This window comes from Schistocerca cancellata, chromosome 9, assembly GCF_023864275.1.
Source record: "Schistocerca cancellata isolate TAMUIC-IGC-003103 chromosome 9, iqSchCanc2.1, whole genome shotgun sequence".
In the NCBI taxonomy this organism is placed as follows: Eukaryota; Metazoa; Arthropoda; class Insecta; order Orthoptera; family Acrididae; genus Schistocerca; species Schistocerca cancellata.
Window position 1 is genome coordinate 481,536,050 of NC_064634.1, and position 17,047 is coordinate 481,553,096.

The 17,047-nt window shown below is 45.7% G+C and overlaps 1 protein-coding gene and 2 non-coding genes across 3 annotated transcripts in view; all 3 read left to right on the forward strand.

Annotated features, from left to right (window-relative positions):
• The window catches only part of LOC126101510 (NACHT and WD repeat domain-containing protein 2-like), a 1,881,963-nt gene that overhangs the window by 507,171 nt on the left and 1,357,745 nt on the right, over positions 1–17,047 (forward strand). The gene's annotated exons all lie outside the window — the stretch shown is intronic.
• Trnas-uga (transfer RNA serine (anticodon UGA)) lies at positions 15,099–15,173 on the forward strand. Its single transcript has one exon. It is a non-coding gene; the product is annotated as a tRNA-Ser (tRNA).
• Trnas-uga (transfer RNA serine (anticodon UGA)) lies at positions 15,400–15,474 on the forward strand. The gene has a single exon. It is a non-coding gene; the product is annotated as a tRNA-Ser (tRNA).

The window sequence follows — 17,047 nt, forward strand, 5'->3', positions numbered from 1 at the left end:
AATCAGAAAAATATGCTGGGATAGGTAAGTTCAGTTGTCAAGCATAATGGGTCTGAATAAGTCGTTTCTGTTAGACAGAATTTATTAAAATCCTGTTGGACGTGCATGACAATCCGAAAGAGATAAACATATACGAAATTGCACGACTTTTCAGTTAACAGGACAAGCGCAGAATATGGTTTTCCAACAGAAATTATGCCTCGCTTCTTTCTAATTTTTAACTGAACTCAGAAATTCCGGTGGTCTGCGGACGTGAAACTTCAGACGACAGATGACAAAAGAAAAAATAATTACAAAGCTTGTGCCCATTACCTTCGTTTCTGACTTATGCGGATATCTAATGAATTTCCTTCCTTTCGGAATTTGCGCTGTCGATCTCTTGGAACCCAGAAGCACCTATAATATTTGTATTGTTGTATTAGAGACATTACATGCTCTTCTCTCGCTTCCCACGCCCGGGTTCCCGGGTTCGATTCCCGGCGGGATCAGGGATTTTCTCTGCCTCGTGATGGCTGGGTGTTGTGTGCTGTCCTTAGGTTAGTTAGGTTTAAGTAGTTCTAAGTTCTAGGGGACTTATGACCACAGCAGTTGAGTCCCATAGTGCTCAGAGCCATTTGAACCATTTTTGAACATTCTCTTCGAAATATTCTCGCGGAACTCACCTCAACAACACAAAAAAGCAGAGCAGGTAGCATACGAGAGCTTTCTGCTCTGCAAACGGCGAAACTTCCTCCGATGACAATTGACAAGCAGCAGAAAACGAATGAAATGCTAACGAATGCAAAGTTATCACGAACGAGTGGCGTTTGCTGACGCGCGCCTGGCGTACACACAACAGATAAATGTCGTGAGCTGATGCATGTTCGCTTGTGTTCGCTTCGACGTAAAGTTTGCAGCCATGTTTCCCGGAACGTTTTTATTCCGTTGCCACATGGCTCCACCCGCGTCGGTTACCGATTTTAACCGTTGTCTCACGCGGTGACTTCTGTACAACATATCCTACAAGGTGGGCTCTATGGATACCCATGTTTAAGCCGAGAATTAAGCCACAAATTGTTTCAAAATCATAATTTAAGTTATACGATTTTTATTTTTACAACCACGTAAGAGTTGTTTACGTAATCCTTGTTGGCATTCTTGCACTAAATAAACGCTGCAGCATTTTAATTTTTATCACATAAAATTATATGCTCTTGTGCAGTTATTTAAATGGTGCACGTAAATGAAATTTCAGAGACCTGAGTTTTGCGTTCTGAAAAATTGTAGTACCTCTTTATCAAGTAGACATTCACATAAAACCGAATTCCACGAATTAAACTTGCACATGGAAATTGCCCTAGGTACGTACAAGAAGACTGTCTACAAATTGACGGTCAGTGCTGCGATCAACATTTTTCTTTATCATCATTTAGAACACATTTGATCTTTACTAACACTTCAAGTATTTTCTTGGAGAAACATAAAGGTCCGACCCTCCCCCCCCCCCTCCCCTCCACATATACCCTGAAGTTCTTCCTCTGAACGATTCCCCGCTCCCAGAAATGTGAACACTAGCTATTGTCAAACCGTCTTTTTTCTTCTATTTCTTGATTTACGCCAGTGACTTCTTCCTCCATTCTCATACTAACAATTTCATTAGACTTACGACCGCTGAAATTGACACGTTCCTGCGAATCATTTTGTACGATAGGCGAAAGTCCTGCAGTATGGGCCAGTTCAAGGCTTTTGACATCACTGTGTAACTGTGATGGTTAATCGGAATACCAGTATATTGTATCCCTATCTCAAGACATGTTCTACGAACAGCACAGCATAACGATTTTTATTTTTTATGCATAATAGTTCATTATACCGGAACTAATGGAGCTACAATCATAAGGCTTGTACAAAGTGTCTTCATGTGCAAGCCACTGAATATTCTGTGATAATATCGGTTATAATTATGATAGTATTCGATACGTAATAGAACACATAAGCATAGCAACTTATTGTTACTGTTTCAACTCACTTCACCAATGTTTTATTCACTGTTTATAAGGATCGCAAATAAAACCCAAAATATTCTTCTTTTTCACACATCTAACACATACCCAGTTCCTACACATAGTACACAGCCTCCAGTTTATTTCAGATGACTCCAAACACGTAACGCACATCAAATGGCTCTAAGCACTATGGGACTTAACATCTGAGATCATCAGTCCCCTAGACTTAGAACTACTTAAACCTAACTAACCTATGGACATCACACACATCCATGCCCGAGGCAGGGTTCGAACCTGCGACCGCAGCAGCCGCGCGGTTCCGGACCGAAGCGTCTAGAACCGCTCGACCACAGCGGCCAGCGTAACGCACTTCCCAGGCTCCTACGTTGACCCATTATTTCCAGAAAATACCTTTTTCCTTCACCGGTTTGCAGTTGGCGTTCCATGGCCAGCCTTAATATGTTTATCTTATTTTGGAACACGCAACGTAATTTCGGCTTTCTTCATTTTCCCACTTAATTTTTTGTGCTTTCCGTCTCTTCTCTTCGGCGGAGGTATTTTTCTTTTCTAATTACTGAAAACGATTCAGATGTGACCTTTTGTCTCTTTGCTAGGCATTATCTTGCTCACTAGCATCTTCATGCACTCTCCATTCCATGTTCCTCTTTTTTTTTTCAATTTTCCGCAATTTGAATCCTAAAAGAAGTGCGAATAAAAAAGTATAATTTAAAAATTCAAATTACTTCCGGCCCACACTGAAAGACAATCGGGTGGCCCATACTGCACGACAGACACGGTGTAGGTTCTAGTCATATTGTACATTCTTCTATAGAAATTTTCATGAAATGTATTTTAGACATTATTCCTTCCGTAACGTAGAAACACAGCGATGAATTAATCTCTTACCTTAAAAACAGATACCACGGGCCTCATGTGTGCGGTAAGAGCTACAGCAACGCCATCTGGTAGTTAGAGCAGACGTACACTAAAGAGACGAAGACAATACGAGGCTCCAGTGCACGTGGATACTCAAGATTGCTCCTGCTTACTGTACATTTCAGTGACTTGGAGGCTGATAGGGAAATCACAGTAGTGGCCGCTACTTTCACAGGGCCGGGCGATACTGCACAGCTCTCCCCTACTGCAGAAAATACACTGACCAGCTAGAACACTATAACTACCTAATAGCCGATACGTTCACCTTTCGCACGGGTAACAGCGACGACGCGTCTCGGCATGGAAGCAAAGACGACTAAGTAGGTCGCTGGAGGGAGTTCACATCTGCACACACTGGCACCTACTTCCCGTAACTTTCGGAGAGGAGGGTGATAAGCTCTGACGCCACGTTCAATCGTATCCCAGATGTGTTAGATCGGCTTCAGATCTGGCGAGTGGGGGAACTCACCACTGTGTTCCCCGAACCGCTCCTCGCCTTGCAACATGGCGCTTTATCTTGTTTAAAAATGCCACTGCTGTCGGGAAACATCGTCCTGAAGAGGTGTGCGTAGTCTGCAGCTATCCTTGGCCGTCATGGTGCCTCGCACGAGTCCACTGGAGCCATGGATGCCCAGGTGAATGTGCCCCAGAGCACAATGCAGTCGGCGCCACCTTGTCTCCCTCCCGCGGTACAGTGTGAAGGACGTGTTCCCCTGGAAGACAACAATTTCACCACCCCCCCGCCCCCTGCAATGGCATGCTGAAGAAGGTGTCGGGATTCATCAGACCTTACAACTCTGCTGCTACTACTCTCTGCTACTACACCAAAGTCCAGTGACGATAGTCACATGCCCATTTCAAATGGTTCAAATGGCCCTGAGCACTATGGGACTTAACTACTGTGGTCATCAGTCCCCTAGAACTTAGAACTACTTAAACCTAACTAACCTAAGGACATCACACACATCCATGCCCGAGGCAGTATTCGAACCTGCGACCGTAGCAGTCCCGCGGTTCCGGACTGAGCGGCTTAACCGCGAGACCACCGCGGCCGGCACATGCCCATTTCAGCAGTCATAGCTGCCCACATCGTTACCATTGGCACATAAATGGGTTGTCTGGGGTGGAGTCTCGTCGTTAGTAGTGTTCGGTGCACTGTGTGTTTAGGCACACTTGCACTTTACGCAGAATTAAAGTCTGATGTTAGTTCGGCCACAGTTTGTATCCTCTCTTGTATTACCAGTCTGCCGAGCGTACGATATCTAACATTTGTTATATTTTGACTAAAGTTCAGTCTTGATCACACCATTTATGTTTCAATGACATAGGTAACCGGTTTCGGTCATTTTTACACAACCATCATCAGACTGATGATGGTTGTGTAAAAATAACCGAAACCGGTTACCTATGTCATTGAAACATAAATGGTGTGATCAAGACTGAACTTTAGTCAAAATATAATAATATATCGATCACTGTATTCCAAAAATGTTTACCAAAATCTAATATTTGTAATGAGGGTTGACCGCCCAACCCTACCACATCTGGACGTGGTTTCACTTTGATTTCGCCACGTGCTGAAGACACTAATCACAGCACTCCTCGAACACCTTACAAGTCGTGCAGTTTCCGAAATGCTCGTACCGAGCATCCGGACCATCACAATCTGCCCTCAATCAGACTGAGATTGATTCTACACAGGGACAACACACTGACTGATGGCACATGCACCGTGCGGGTGTATGACCAGCAACGATTCGTCTTCAGGTTACGCTGCTATAGCCTGGACGGATTTATATCGACATTAGGTCGCTGGTGTTGATGATGTTTGGTTTGTGGGGCGCTCAACTGCATGGTTATCAGCGCCCGTACAATTTCCCAACCTTTGCTCAGTCGAATTTCGCCACTTTCCTGGATGATGATGAAATGATGAGGACAGCACAAACACCCAGTCATCTCGAGGCAGGTGAAAATCCCTGACCCCGCCGGGAATCGAGCCCGGGACCCCGGGCTCGGGAAGCGAGAACGCTACCGCGAGACCACGAGCGGCGGACAAGGTCGCTGGTCTTTAAGTTATAGCTGGTGTAGGAAAGTAGATCAAGATGTGTGGTCTAGGTTGCCCCAGCACATGTCACTAATAGGTGTCAACAACAAACGAAAGAGGAGATAAGTCGGCCGAAAACAAAATTTAAGTAAGGTACGGAGGTGAGGTCGCGATCACGGTAGCATTTCACAAGTACTGACCTCGGAAAGCGAGTATGAATGCTATCGGGCGTTCTGGGGAACCACTGCTCGTAAGGATTTATGTAAATGCTGTATAGCACACAACAGCGAGAGCCGACGCTCAGCTCTCGCGCTGGGTTTTGTGTAAGGAGCAGTAGGAGAGGCGGCGATGGCGGGGCGCCTTGCAACAGCGCGGAAGCCTCGCCCGCCACCTCGCAGCGGCGGACACGCCCCTCGCAGCCCGTGAACAAGTGTGTTAACGGCGACGGGCCTCGTGGCTGATGGGCGGCTGGCACCGCTCCAGACCGCTTTGATCTGCCGCGCGTGTGTTGTGTGTGTGTGTGAGAGAGTGTGTGTGAGAGCGAGAGGCGCGAAAGAGCGCTGCGCGCTTGTTACGAGCGCCTCTGATCTCGACAGGAGAGGACGGCGTGTTGAGCTTCGATAGGCGCTCTCTGCCGCCGATAGTGTTGTGAATTTGTAAACCATTAGAGACCCTCGTCGGTTCGCCTTCCTCTCTTTCTGAAGAGCTCCCGTTGTAAAGGCGAAATAGGGCGGCCTTTGTTAGGTGCTCCCCGACAGGCAAACTGAAATAGATCCTCGCAGAAACAGACTGGCCCAACTGAAGGGCACAATTTCAGTACTTCCAGCGCCTATCGTTGTCAAAGGCAAGTAGTCTACTTCGTAACCGTTCTACAGAACCCAAGGCAAAGGCCGGCCAGGTTGGCCGAGCGGTTCTAGGCGCTACAGTCTGGAACCGCGCGACCGCTACGGTCGCAGGTTCGAATCCTGCCTCGGGCTTGGATGTGTGTGATGTCCTTAGGTTAGTTAGGTTTAAGTAGTTCTAAGCTCTAGGGGACTGATGACCTCAGAAGTTAAGTCCCATAGCGCTCAGAGCCATTTCAGAGCCCAAGGCAAAGTGAATCAGTAACCAGTTTTCATAATACCATAATGGTATCTTAAACCGACCGGTTACACTGAATTGCCAGAACAATATGATATTAAAGGTTTATAATTTATATAAAAAACAGCTACCAGCCACATGTATGGTTTAAAAAGGTTTATTATCTTCAGACCATGACCGGATCGGATTTATCTTTACAAATCCATCTTCAGACGGCAGATTACAAGCAGCAAATGAATAACATAAACAAAACTAGGTCTAACTAAGGACGCTTGTAATCTGCCATCTGAAGATGGATTTGTAAAGATAAATCCGAAACCGGTCATTGTCTGAAGATAATAAACCTTTTTAAACCATACATGTGGCTGGTAGCTGTTTTTTATATAAATTATAAACCTTAAGTACAACAGCCACGTTTCTTAACATGTCGACTTTCGACAAAATAGCGTTAAGCTATTACCTAGCCAGGTAATGAGAATGTTACATGCGTTCAAAAAATGTAAGATTGATGTAATGAAAACAATTAACAACATAACTGTAAGCTCTTTGCAAATATTGTTCTCGTTTGTAATGTGAAGCTGGGCCACGTTTTGTAAACGTTATTCGTGTGTGCTGCGTGTGTAATTAAGACGATGAAAATACCATTACCGATATGACAACAAAAATATTTCTTTTCTTTCCCAGTGCAGCAAATGAATAACATAAACAAAACTAGGTCCAACTAAGAACGCTTGTAATCTGCCATCTGAAGATGGATTTGTAAAGATAAATCCGAAACCGGTCATGGTCTGAAGATAATAAACCTTTTTAAACCATGCATGTGGCTGGTAGCTGTTTTTTATATAAATTATAAACCTTAAGTACAACAGCCACGTTTCTTAACATGTCGACTTTCGACAAAATAGCAATATGATATTCGATTTACTATCTATATAAACACGTCCAGGCGATAGCGTGCTGTGAGCGTGCTGTCCGTAAGTAGGATAGTTTGATCGAGGGCAGAGCCAGAATCTCGGCACGAACATTTCGGAAACTGCACTACTTGTCAGGCAAAATAAAGGTGCACCACGGCTTGGGGTTAGGCAGCCGTCCCTCATGACATATTTCGGACGTCTTAGGCTGGGCAGACTGATAAAACAGGACAGGCGGTGAATTGTGACGGAACCAGCATGATACTCCAGTGTCGGAAAGAGTAAAGTGTGTCTGGACACACAGTGCACCAAACACTACTAACGACGCTTATCCGCAGCCTACGACCCATGCATGTGACAATGTTAACACCACGGCATCGACAACTGCGACTGAAATGAGCACGTCACCATTGGCACTGGACGTCGGCACTCTGGCAAAGCGTTACATGCTCTGATGAACTCCGATAATTTCTCCATCACGCCGATAGGAGGGTGCGAGTCCATTGTCTTCCAGGACAATTTCTCCTTCACACCTGTACAGCGCAACGGAGACAACCTGGCGGCTGCGCCATTATGCTGTGGGGAACACTCACGTGGGCGTCCGTGTGTCCAGTGGAGCATCCAGGCACCATGACGGCCAAGTTGTACACTGGTTTACGTACATCCCTTCATGACGACCGTATTTCCCGACGACCCACCATGTCATTAGGGCAGCAGTGCTATGCAGTGGTTGTTGTCCGTCGCCTTATCTCTTCCTCTGTGGCCGGCCGCGGTGGTCTAGCGGTTCTAGGCGCTCAGTCCGGAACCGCGCGACTGCTACGGTCGCAGGTTCGAATCCTGCCTCGGGCATGGATGTGTGTGATGTCCTTAGGTTAGTTAGGTTTAAGTAGTTCTAAGTTCTAGGGGACTGATGACCACAGATGTTAAGTCCCATAGTGCTCAGAGCCATTTGAACCATTTGAATCTTCCTCTGTTCGTTGTTGACACCTATTACTTCCGTGTGTTGGTGTAACCCAGACCGCGCCTCGTGATCTACGTTCCTACACTGACCACTATCAGTGAGGGTGCTTTGCGTATGTAGATTGGGAAAGGCGCGCCAACGATCTGACTTTGACTAAGGGCAGTTTGTGATGGTCTGGTGGCTCGGTACGAGAATTTCGGAAACTGCATGACTTGTAGAGTGTTCGAGGAGTGCTGTGGTGGGTGCCTTCAACACGTGGCGAAATCAAGTTGAAACTATATCCAGGAGTTGTGGATACTCAGTTCCTACACTGACCACTATCAGTGAGGGTGCTGTGCGTATGTACATTAGGAAAGGCGCGCCAACGATCTGACTTTGACTAAGCGCAGTTTGTGATGGTCTGGAGGCTCGGTACGAGAATTTCGGAAACTGCATGACTTGTAGAGTGTTTGAGGAGTGCTGTGGTGGGTGCCTTCAACACGTGGCGAAATCGAATTGAAACTATATCCAGAAGTCGTGGGGTTGGGCGGTCAACCCTCATTACAACTATCAGATATCGTAGACTGGGCAGACAGGTAAGACAGAATGCAAACGTTGGCGAGTCTAACATCATACTTTAATGCTGGGTAGACAACACAGTGAGGTGTTCCTATTGGTGTGCTGCCTTATTAACTCGTCAGATATGAACCCGATAGAACACATCTGGGATATGATTGAACGTAGCATCACAGATGCTGGAACTAGGTGACTTGTGTGTGCAGATACGGTGCCAACCGCCTCCAGCCGTCTACCAATGCTTCATCGCTTCAGTGCCAGGACACGTCGCCCTTATAATCCGTGGCAAAGTTGGAAATAACTGCTATTAGGCAACTGGTAATAATTTTCTGGCTGATCAGCGTATATAGTTAGTAGAGGTGTCTAAAATAATGACTCTGAAATTAGGAAACGTAATTCCATTTATCTTTGTCTATGTAACATCACGTAACTAACTAAATGGATCGTTTTCTGCATTATACTTTTGTAATAAATTGTATAAAACGTTTTTAATGTGTCTTATTATACAATTACTATGCTGACAAATAAATAAAAGAGACTGAAGCTGAGAAACAACTTTATATTTAAAAAAACTTGAAGCATTTAATATTATTTTTGTGTAAAGGGGAAAAAGAAAAGAAAGCGATTCCACATGGGACGGCCTTGTTAGCAGCTCTAGCCAACGAGCACTACTGTCTAATCATGTTGGTTGACCTACTTTATGGAAATACCTCCGAATTAACGTGTGGTCAATGCTGTGAGTCTGTCCAGCATGCTGTTCTATTCTATTTTCTGCTCAGCGGTCTTGTAATGTAATCTCAGTATTTGTATTATTCTGCTCGTGTGGTTAGTGTTATACACGATGTAGTGATCCTTTTCTACTAATTTGCTACTATAGATATTACATGTCTAACTTGCCTCTTTAGAGAACATCCTTGCAGGGTTACAGCTATCCATAGTCTTCTAGTGTTAGGTCTTTCTGTCTCCTGATTTGGGAGGTTTTAACTGTCATATCGTCAGTTTTTAATGTGATGTGTGCCCCAATTTGGTTCTCATTCGTCACACATTAGTTGTGATTTCTCATTGTTATTGTCGGTGTCTGTATTTTCGTTCTGTTCCGAGTCGGATAGTTCCCATGGGTCAGGTTCATCTCGAGTTTGTGCCTGTGTGGTTCGGCTGTACGCTCTTGTCCCTGTGTTTGGTGTATACTCTACGTGATGTAGTGTTCATGGCTCCCTTTTTATCTTTCCACTTGTCTGAGTCTCTTATGGATTTTTAGATATCGTCATGCGCGGAATCTGTTTGTCAGGTACGCACATGTAGAAGTATAGGCTCCTGGGTTACAGGTTCCACAGAGGATCACACTGCTTCGTAAACTAGATCCACCACACCACCTGGTCTGCAGGCTTGCGCTGACCCTGGTGAAGCCACACGCTGACGACGGAGTCTGTATCAGGCTGCGCAGTGACGCATGCGTCATGTATAGGGACTTGAAGAGTTCCAGATGTGGAAGTGCTTCGGTTTTTCTAGGTTTTCGTTTCCTACTTAGCCTTGTAATAAAACAACGGTAATTTTTACCGTCACGTAACGTAGCTGAACATAACTGCTCTACGATATTTGATCATGTACTTTTTCCTGCACAGCAGAGACCTATCGATCTTTCAGCTTTTCATATCTGAGATATCGGAAAATATGCAGTTTCATTCCTATTTTGGGTTTATAATTTCCCTGGCAATAGGAAATACAGCACATGTATCCCATACTGTAAGCAAGAATTACAGGTGTATACTGAATGAGGTGTACCACTTTGAAGCGGAAGAGACACTCAATAAAACACACCCGCGAAGTGAAGCTGCGTACAACAAACGGTCGCCGCGGTGGAAGCAGCGTGGTCTTTAGCGCCTTGCCACGGTTCGCACGGCTCTTCCCGTCGGAGATTCGAGTCCTCCCTCGGGCATGTGTGTGTGTGTGAGTGTGTGTGTGTGTGTGTGTGTGTGTGTGTGTGTGTGTTGTCCTTAACATAAGTTAGAGTAAATATTGTGTAAGCCTGGGGACCGATGACCTCAGCAATTTGGTCCCACAGGAACTCACCACAAATTTCCAGACAGATGGTAAACAGTTTGTCAAGTCGCGTTCCAGCATGGCTGGTATGCGTAGCCTCGTATATCTAGAAGGGTCCAATCCATGAAGGTGCATTGGCCGAGGGTCGTGCACTATTCACAACTGTTTGGAAAGTGCACCATATCTCGAATGGGGTCTCCGTGACTCATTTTCAAGCGCTCCCGGAGCTCTGCGCCTTTAACACAGATTTGCCATTCACACTGCCAAGTATTCTCTCGCCACTGTATGAGTCGAAGTTCGCCAGTTACAGTCTCTCCTGTAAGTTCCAGTTTTATGTCTAGTCTGTCCATATTAACCGTATGGCACAGCTCGCTGTCGGACTGACAGGTGAGTCGGTCACATTCCGAGCTCCATGCACAGTGTTCCCACTGGCGTTGTACTGAGAGCGTCTGATACTCTCAGCACAAAACTTGTTTCAGATCGCTTAGCGACGGTCCTGGTCGCCGAGGGAGAGTCTGTGTGTCTACGTGCTCGTACAATACTTATTCGACGAAGTCACACTGATATGTTCGAATAATCTGTAGTGGAAGTCTGCAAGTTAGTCTAGTGATACATGCGAGTTGGTGTACAAGTTTTATACTTTATCAGTTGCATGATTTACGTGTTGGTTAAACGCCAGCCAGTCGTCCATCACTCGCTAAGGTTCTGGTTACGTATTCTTTGCGAATATTTACGCTGTGCAGTTTTACGATCAGGTCCCTGTGCAGTTTTCGTTTTAATAGTACGTAGAGTGTACGGTTCGAATGCACAGTGAGCTTGCTTTCCGGGCTCCATCTACCTGTGTTTCGTATAATGCCGTTAGCTTTGGTTTCCAGTTCCCTGACTGAGTCTGATGACATGACAACCAACAGATCACAATGCCAGTGTGTGTATCCCCACCCATTTCTGTTACGAGGGGCTCCATGGGACAATCCCAAATCATGGGACTAGACATTAAATTATTTCGAACACTTTCACTTTACCCACTCAGCATTCAACCATTCTGTTATTACGACAATCTAGCAGGAAGTTGTACTGACAAGGGAATCTCCCCGTCGCAACCCTCAGACAGTGGTAAGATGGCCCAGTGGATTGCCTGTCAGAAACTGAACACAGATCAAGCATGAAAGCAGAAAGAAGGTGTACTGAACTGTGAGAAAAAAGCAAAATAGTGAACTATCCAAAGTGCAATAAAGAGCAGTTTGAAACAACAACGGTGCCGTGGGGGTGTTTATGGTATTGGGCTACGGAGCGGGAGAACCGTGTTCGAAACTCGCTCATGCAATTTACTCTTTTTTTCACAATATTAGGAACTAAATTAGAATTATATATTAATACCTTCAGCTGCTGACTGGCGTTGATATATATCAACGGGGACAGGTAAAAATGTGTGCCCCGATCGGGACTCGAACTCGGCATCTCCTGCTTACATGGCAGTCGCTCTATCCATCTTTATTTTTTTTTATTGGCAAGTGCTCTACCAACTTCTTTTTTTTTTTTTTTTTTTTTTTTACTCGGGACCTTTGCCTCACGCGGGCAAGTCCTCTACCGACTTTTTTTTTTTTGTAATATTCACTAATAGCATGAAATTATGGGAACACATATGCGAAAGAGAAAATGAAATATAAATTCTGGGTAAAGAAAAAGAAATGAAAAAGGAAAAGCAAAAAGAAATAAAATCCGCGCAATCTGCGACGCGCTCTCCCATCCGCGGAGGTCAGAAGTAGAATAGATCGTAGGCGGTTGAAACTCAGACACCGCCGGGGGAGGAGGGGTGGGTGCCCTCTGTGCCAGGCAACTCAGTGGAGGTCAAACAAAGACCGCTCGAAGATAGTTAGCAAATAATGTTCGGTAACGTGGCGTGTTTTCGAGAGCTGCATGGGCTGTTCGTAAATAGGTCCAGAAGTCGAGGCGGGATTTAGGTTCCTCATGAAAGAGATAAGCGACCGCCCACCCTTTGACCCACGTAATAGCATGACATTTGCCGGCGGGAAAATGTCGGTCCTCCGGGTATAGAAACATTCGAGGCTCGACTGTGTCTGGTGGCACCCGGAGATAGCAGGCAATGATTTGCTGCACGAAGCGCCATACATCTCGCGATGAGGCGCATGTCAGACGGTGTTCATCAGTGTCCAGTTGCTGGCAAAGGAGACAAAGAGGGGATTCTGACAAGCCGATGTTGTGCAGGCGCTGCTTCGTGGCAAATTTCCTGTTGACTATGTGATACCACAGTGCCCGGACGTTTGTAGGGACGAAGGGCTGATGGACGGTAGTCCATACTATGTGCCACTGGATGGAGGGGTGTTTGGTCTCCATCACATTCCGGGGAACACAGCGCAGCAACAGGTTGTAAAAATCCTTAGTCCTAGGTGGGCGTGTATCTGGGAGACTGGTATGTATGTATCTGTAGTCGACGAAAAAGGTCGAAATATGGGACAAATGAGGCACGATATGGCCGACAGACACCGGTGGTGAGGTGGAAGCAGGTAGGAGGACCTCAAGCAAGCTGCGTGTTAGAGATGTACCCTGGCCCATCCACTGTCTTCTCATGGTACACATGTACAAGGCTTCAGCTCGCATACGGACATTGACGAGCCCGATGCCACCATACGGTGAGGGCAGGGTAAGTGTCTCATAACGGACTTTAAACATTGAACCAGCCGTGAGATAATAGCCAAAAGCCGCCTGAAGGTTGCGCCCAATTGCAGTTGGCAGAGGGAGAACTTGCGCGATGTGAACCAATTTTGATACCACATAAAGATTAATAAACGCAACCCGTTGAAGTGTGTCCTGGCGGCGCAAGAGGTTCTGGCGGACGTCGTTGCGGATGACATCCATCTGAGCTACCGATTGCACAGAGGATAGTGCGACTGCAGGGACTATCTCTTGCACGCCTCTCGCGAGATCCTCTCACTTTATATGTCCACACACTAAATTTGTAGTGTCCCTACCCAACATACTCATTTTTCTTGGAAGACATTCTTACCAAGTCCCGCAAAAGTTCGGGTAAAATGTGTGCATCCGCACGGAAGCAGTAGGTCATGCCAGAACTATATACTTCATATAGATGTGGTGTCTATTCTTTCGGACATGTCTACATAAACTATATTAGGAACAGTCCCTCCAGCCATTGAAATGTTTGTTCTTTTTCTGTAGTCTTGGTAGCTATCATACTATACACTAGTTACATCATATAAATCAAGCGGTAAGAAAATGTTGCCGTCACGAGTAAATGTGATGAATAGTGAAAGCAGGTAAGGTACCACATAGACATCTCACATAAATGGAAACAAAAAATAAAGGAGTGTGAACTATGTTACAACAAAGGAATTAAGACTTCCAAAACGGAACGCAGTTTCAGAAACGTCAAAAACATACGTTTTGGCAGAACACAGACAATCTGTGTGATTGTGAAACTGTTGTGATCATTTGTTGCAGCTTATGTGACAAACTATTACGTTTTAATGATTTCCTTGGGAATGATCACATTCACACTCATACGAACGCCCCAGAAGTCATATCTCACTCGCTTATCAGTAGTACAAATTAGGTGCGTCGATAAGAGATTCGTATCACATGACGCGCGTACTGCTACTAAAGCCGTGTATATAACACAGACGTAGTTTTCGGTGGAGATTTCTGTTGACTTATCGCCTTGTCATCAAACGTTTGCGGTTCCCATTCGAAAGTCACTTCCTTTAGGCTGCTGACAGAGTGAACTGTCATTATGAGTTCCTACTTTGCATCTCGCTGTTGCAAACGAACGTTACACCACGATACAGCAAAAATGTAAATAAAACGAAGAGTGAAAAGAAAGAAACAAATAGCAAAAAGAAAAGAAAAACTGGCGCCGTTCAAGTTCTTTTTTCTCCACAGTCCGATACACCTTCTTCCTGTTTTTGTGCTTGATCTGTGTTCAGTATTTGACGGGCTGTCTACTGCGCTCTCTTATCACTAAACCTGCGGGGGGGGGGGGGGAGGTTCGATAGGGTGTTTCCCTTGTGAGTGTTTGTTGCCCGTAGTTTTCGGAGTCACAATAAAATCGCACACCATTAGAGTTTATTAAACGGAGACACGTTGGAAACGTATCAGGAGGACACGCATATTAAATTAATTAAGGTTAAACAACAGAGAAATTAAACTTCCTGGCAGATTAAAACTGTGTGCCGGACGGAGACTCGAATTCGGGACCTTTGCCTTTCGCGGGAAAGTGCTCTACCAACTGAGCTACCCATGCACGACACACCCCATCCTCACAGCTTTACTTCTGCCAGTATCTCGTCTCCTACCTTCCAAACTTCACGGAGTCTCGGTCGGGCACACAGTTTTAATCCGCCAGGAAGTTTCACATCAGCGCACACTCCGCTGCAGAGTGAAAATCTCTTTCTGGAAACATCCCCCACGCTGTGGCTAAGCCATGTCTCCGCAATATCCTTTCTTTCAGGAGTGCTAGTTCTGCAAGGTTCGCAGGAGAGCTTCTGTAAAGTTTGGAAGGTAGGAGACGAGGTACTGGCAGAAGTAAAGCTGTGAGTACCGGGCGTGAGTCGTGCTTCGGTAGCTCAGTTGGTAGAGCACTTGCCCGTGAAAGGCAAAGGTCCCGAGTTCGAGTCTCGGTCGGGCACACAGTTTTAATCTGCCAGGAAGTTTCATATCAGCGCACACTCCGCTGCAGAGTGAAAATCTCATTCTGGAAACATCCCCCAGGCTGTGGCTAAGCCATGTCTCCGCAATATCCTCTCTTTCAGGAGTGCTAGTTCTGCATGGTTCGCAGGAGAGCTTCTGTAAAGTTTGGAAGGTAGGAGACGAGGTACTGGCAGAAGTAAAGCTGTGAATACTGGGCGTGAGTCGTGCTTCGGTAGCTCAGTTGGTAGAGCACTTGCCCGTGAAAGGCAAAGGTCCCGAGTTCGAGTCTCGGTCGAGCACACAGTTTTAATCTGCCAGGAAGTTTCATATCAGCGCACACTCCGCTGCAGAGTGAAAATCTCATTCTGGAAACATCCCCCAGGCTGTGGCTAAGCCATGTCTCCGCAGCATCCTTTCTTTCAGGAGTGCTAGTTCTGCAAGGTTCGCAGGAGAGCATCTGTAAAGTTTGGAAGGTAGGAGACGAGATTCTGGCAGAAGTACGGCTGTGAGGACGAGGCGTGAGTCGTGCTTGGGTAGCGCAGTTGGTAGAGAACTTGCCCGCGAAAGGCAAAGGTCCCGAGTTCGAGTCTCGGTCCGGCACACAGTTTTAATCTGCCAGGAAGTTTCATATCAGCACACACTCCGCTGCAGAGTGAAAATCTCATTCTGGGAACAGAGAAATTGTATTTATGTTCTACTAATGTTTGCTTATTTTGAATTAGTTTTCGGATTATTGGGCCAACGTCAGGAGACATGTGACTTGTGCATACAGGGCACTCTAGAGCGTAGGAAACTAATTACAGATATACCCACAGAATCTTTCATCATTGCAGCAGGTGACAAATGTGCAAACGGACGCTCATCATTCGTGTTATGCAACACAAATGTTAAATTACAGTGTTAAATTGCAGATAATGCAGAATGAAATGCAATATATAATGAAAAAATACAATATTAAAGTGTACAAGTTGTACGAATGGAATATTAACGGTTGTAAGAAAATACAAAGTCAGACGCACTATGTGATCTACAGTACCCCGACACCGACCACATTAATATGAGGTTTGTACACCGCTTTGTCTTGACGGTTTCAACTCTGCTGGGGACACTTTCAGTGGGGTGTCTGAATGTCTGTGGAGGAGTGGCAGACCATTCTTCCTCAACAGACGAAACCAGAGGAGGTAGTGGTGTTGGAGGAGGCAGCGGTCTTGAGCGAAGTCGATGTTGTAACTCGTCGCAGAGGTGTTCCATTCGGCTCAGGTCGGGATTCTCGGTAGACCAGCCCATTTCCAGAATCCGTAAACTATTGCCTGAAAGATGCTAGGATACAAAAGGGGGCAACGTCATGTTGACGCAAGTAGTCATCACGTTCGAACCGTTCCTCCATTCTCTGCTGAACACAACACTGTAACACGTGTTCATATCCTTCCGAAAGCAGTGATTTCTTAAGTTCAGTTAGGCGACCACACCCTGATTACGGAAAAGCGTAACACCACCGCTCCGCATGTCGCGGTTAGCGCTACACACGAAGGAGGTAATGTTCTCCAGGCTTTCGCCACACGTGAACCCTTCCACCAGATTGCCACAGCGAATCTCGTTTCCAGCCATCCACTGTACAATGACGTCACTCTATACACTATCTCAGATGTCGGTTTGCATTGACTACGGTAGTGTGTGGTTTATCACAAGCTACTCGACCATTGTATCACATTGGTTTTAACTCCCATCAATGAGCTAGCTGGACTGCTGGTAGCACATTAGAACTGATGACTGAGTCAATTTGCTGATCTCATTCGATTTTTTACAGACACCCTCTGCAGTGTTTGACGCTCCTTGCGCCTCAGTATTTGTGGTGTGCCTGGTCTTAATTTAA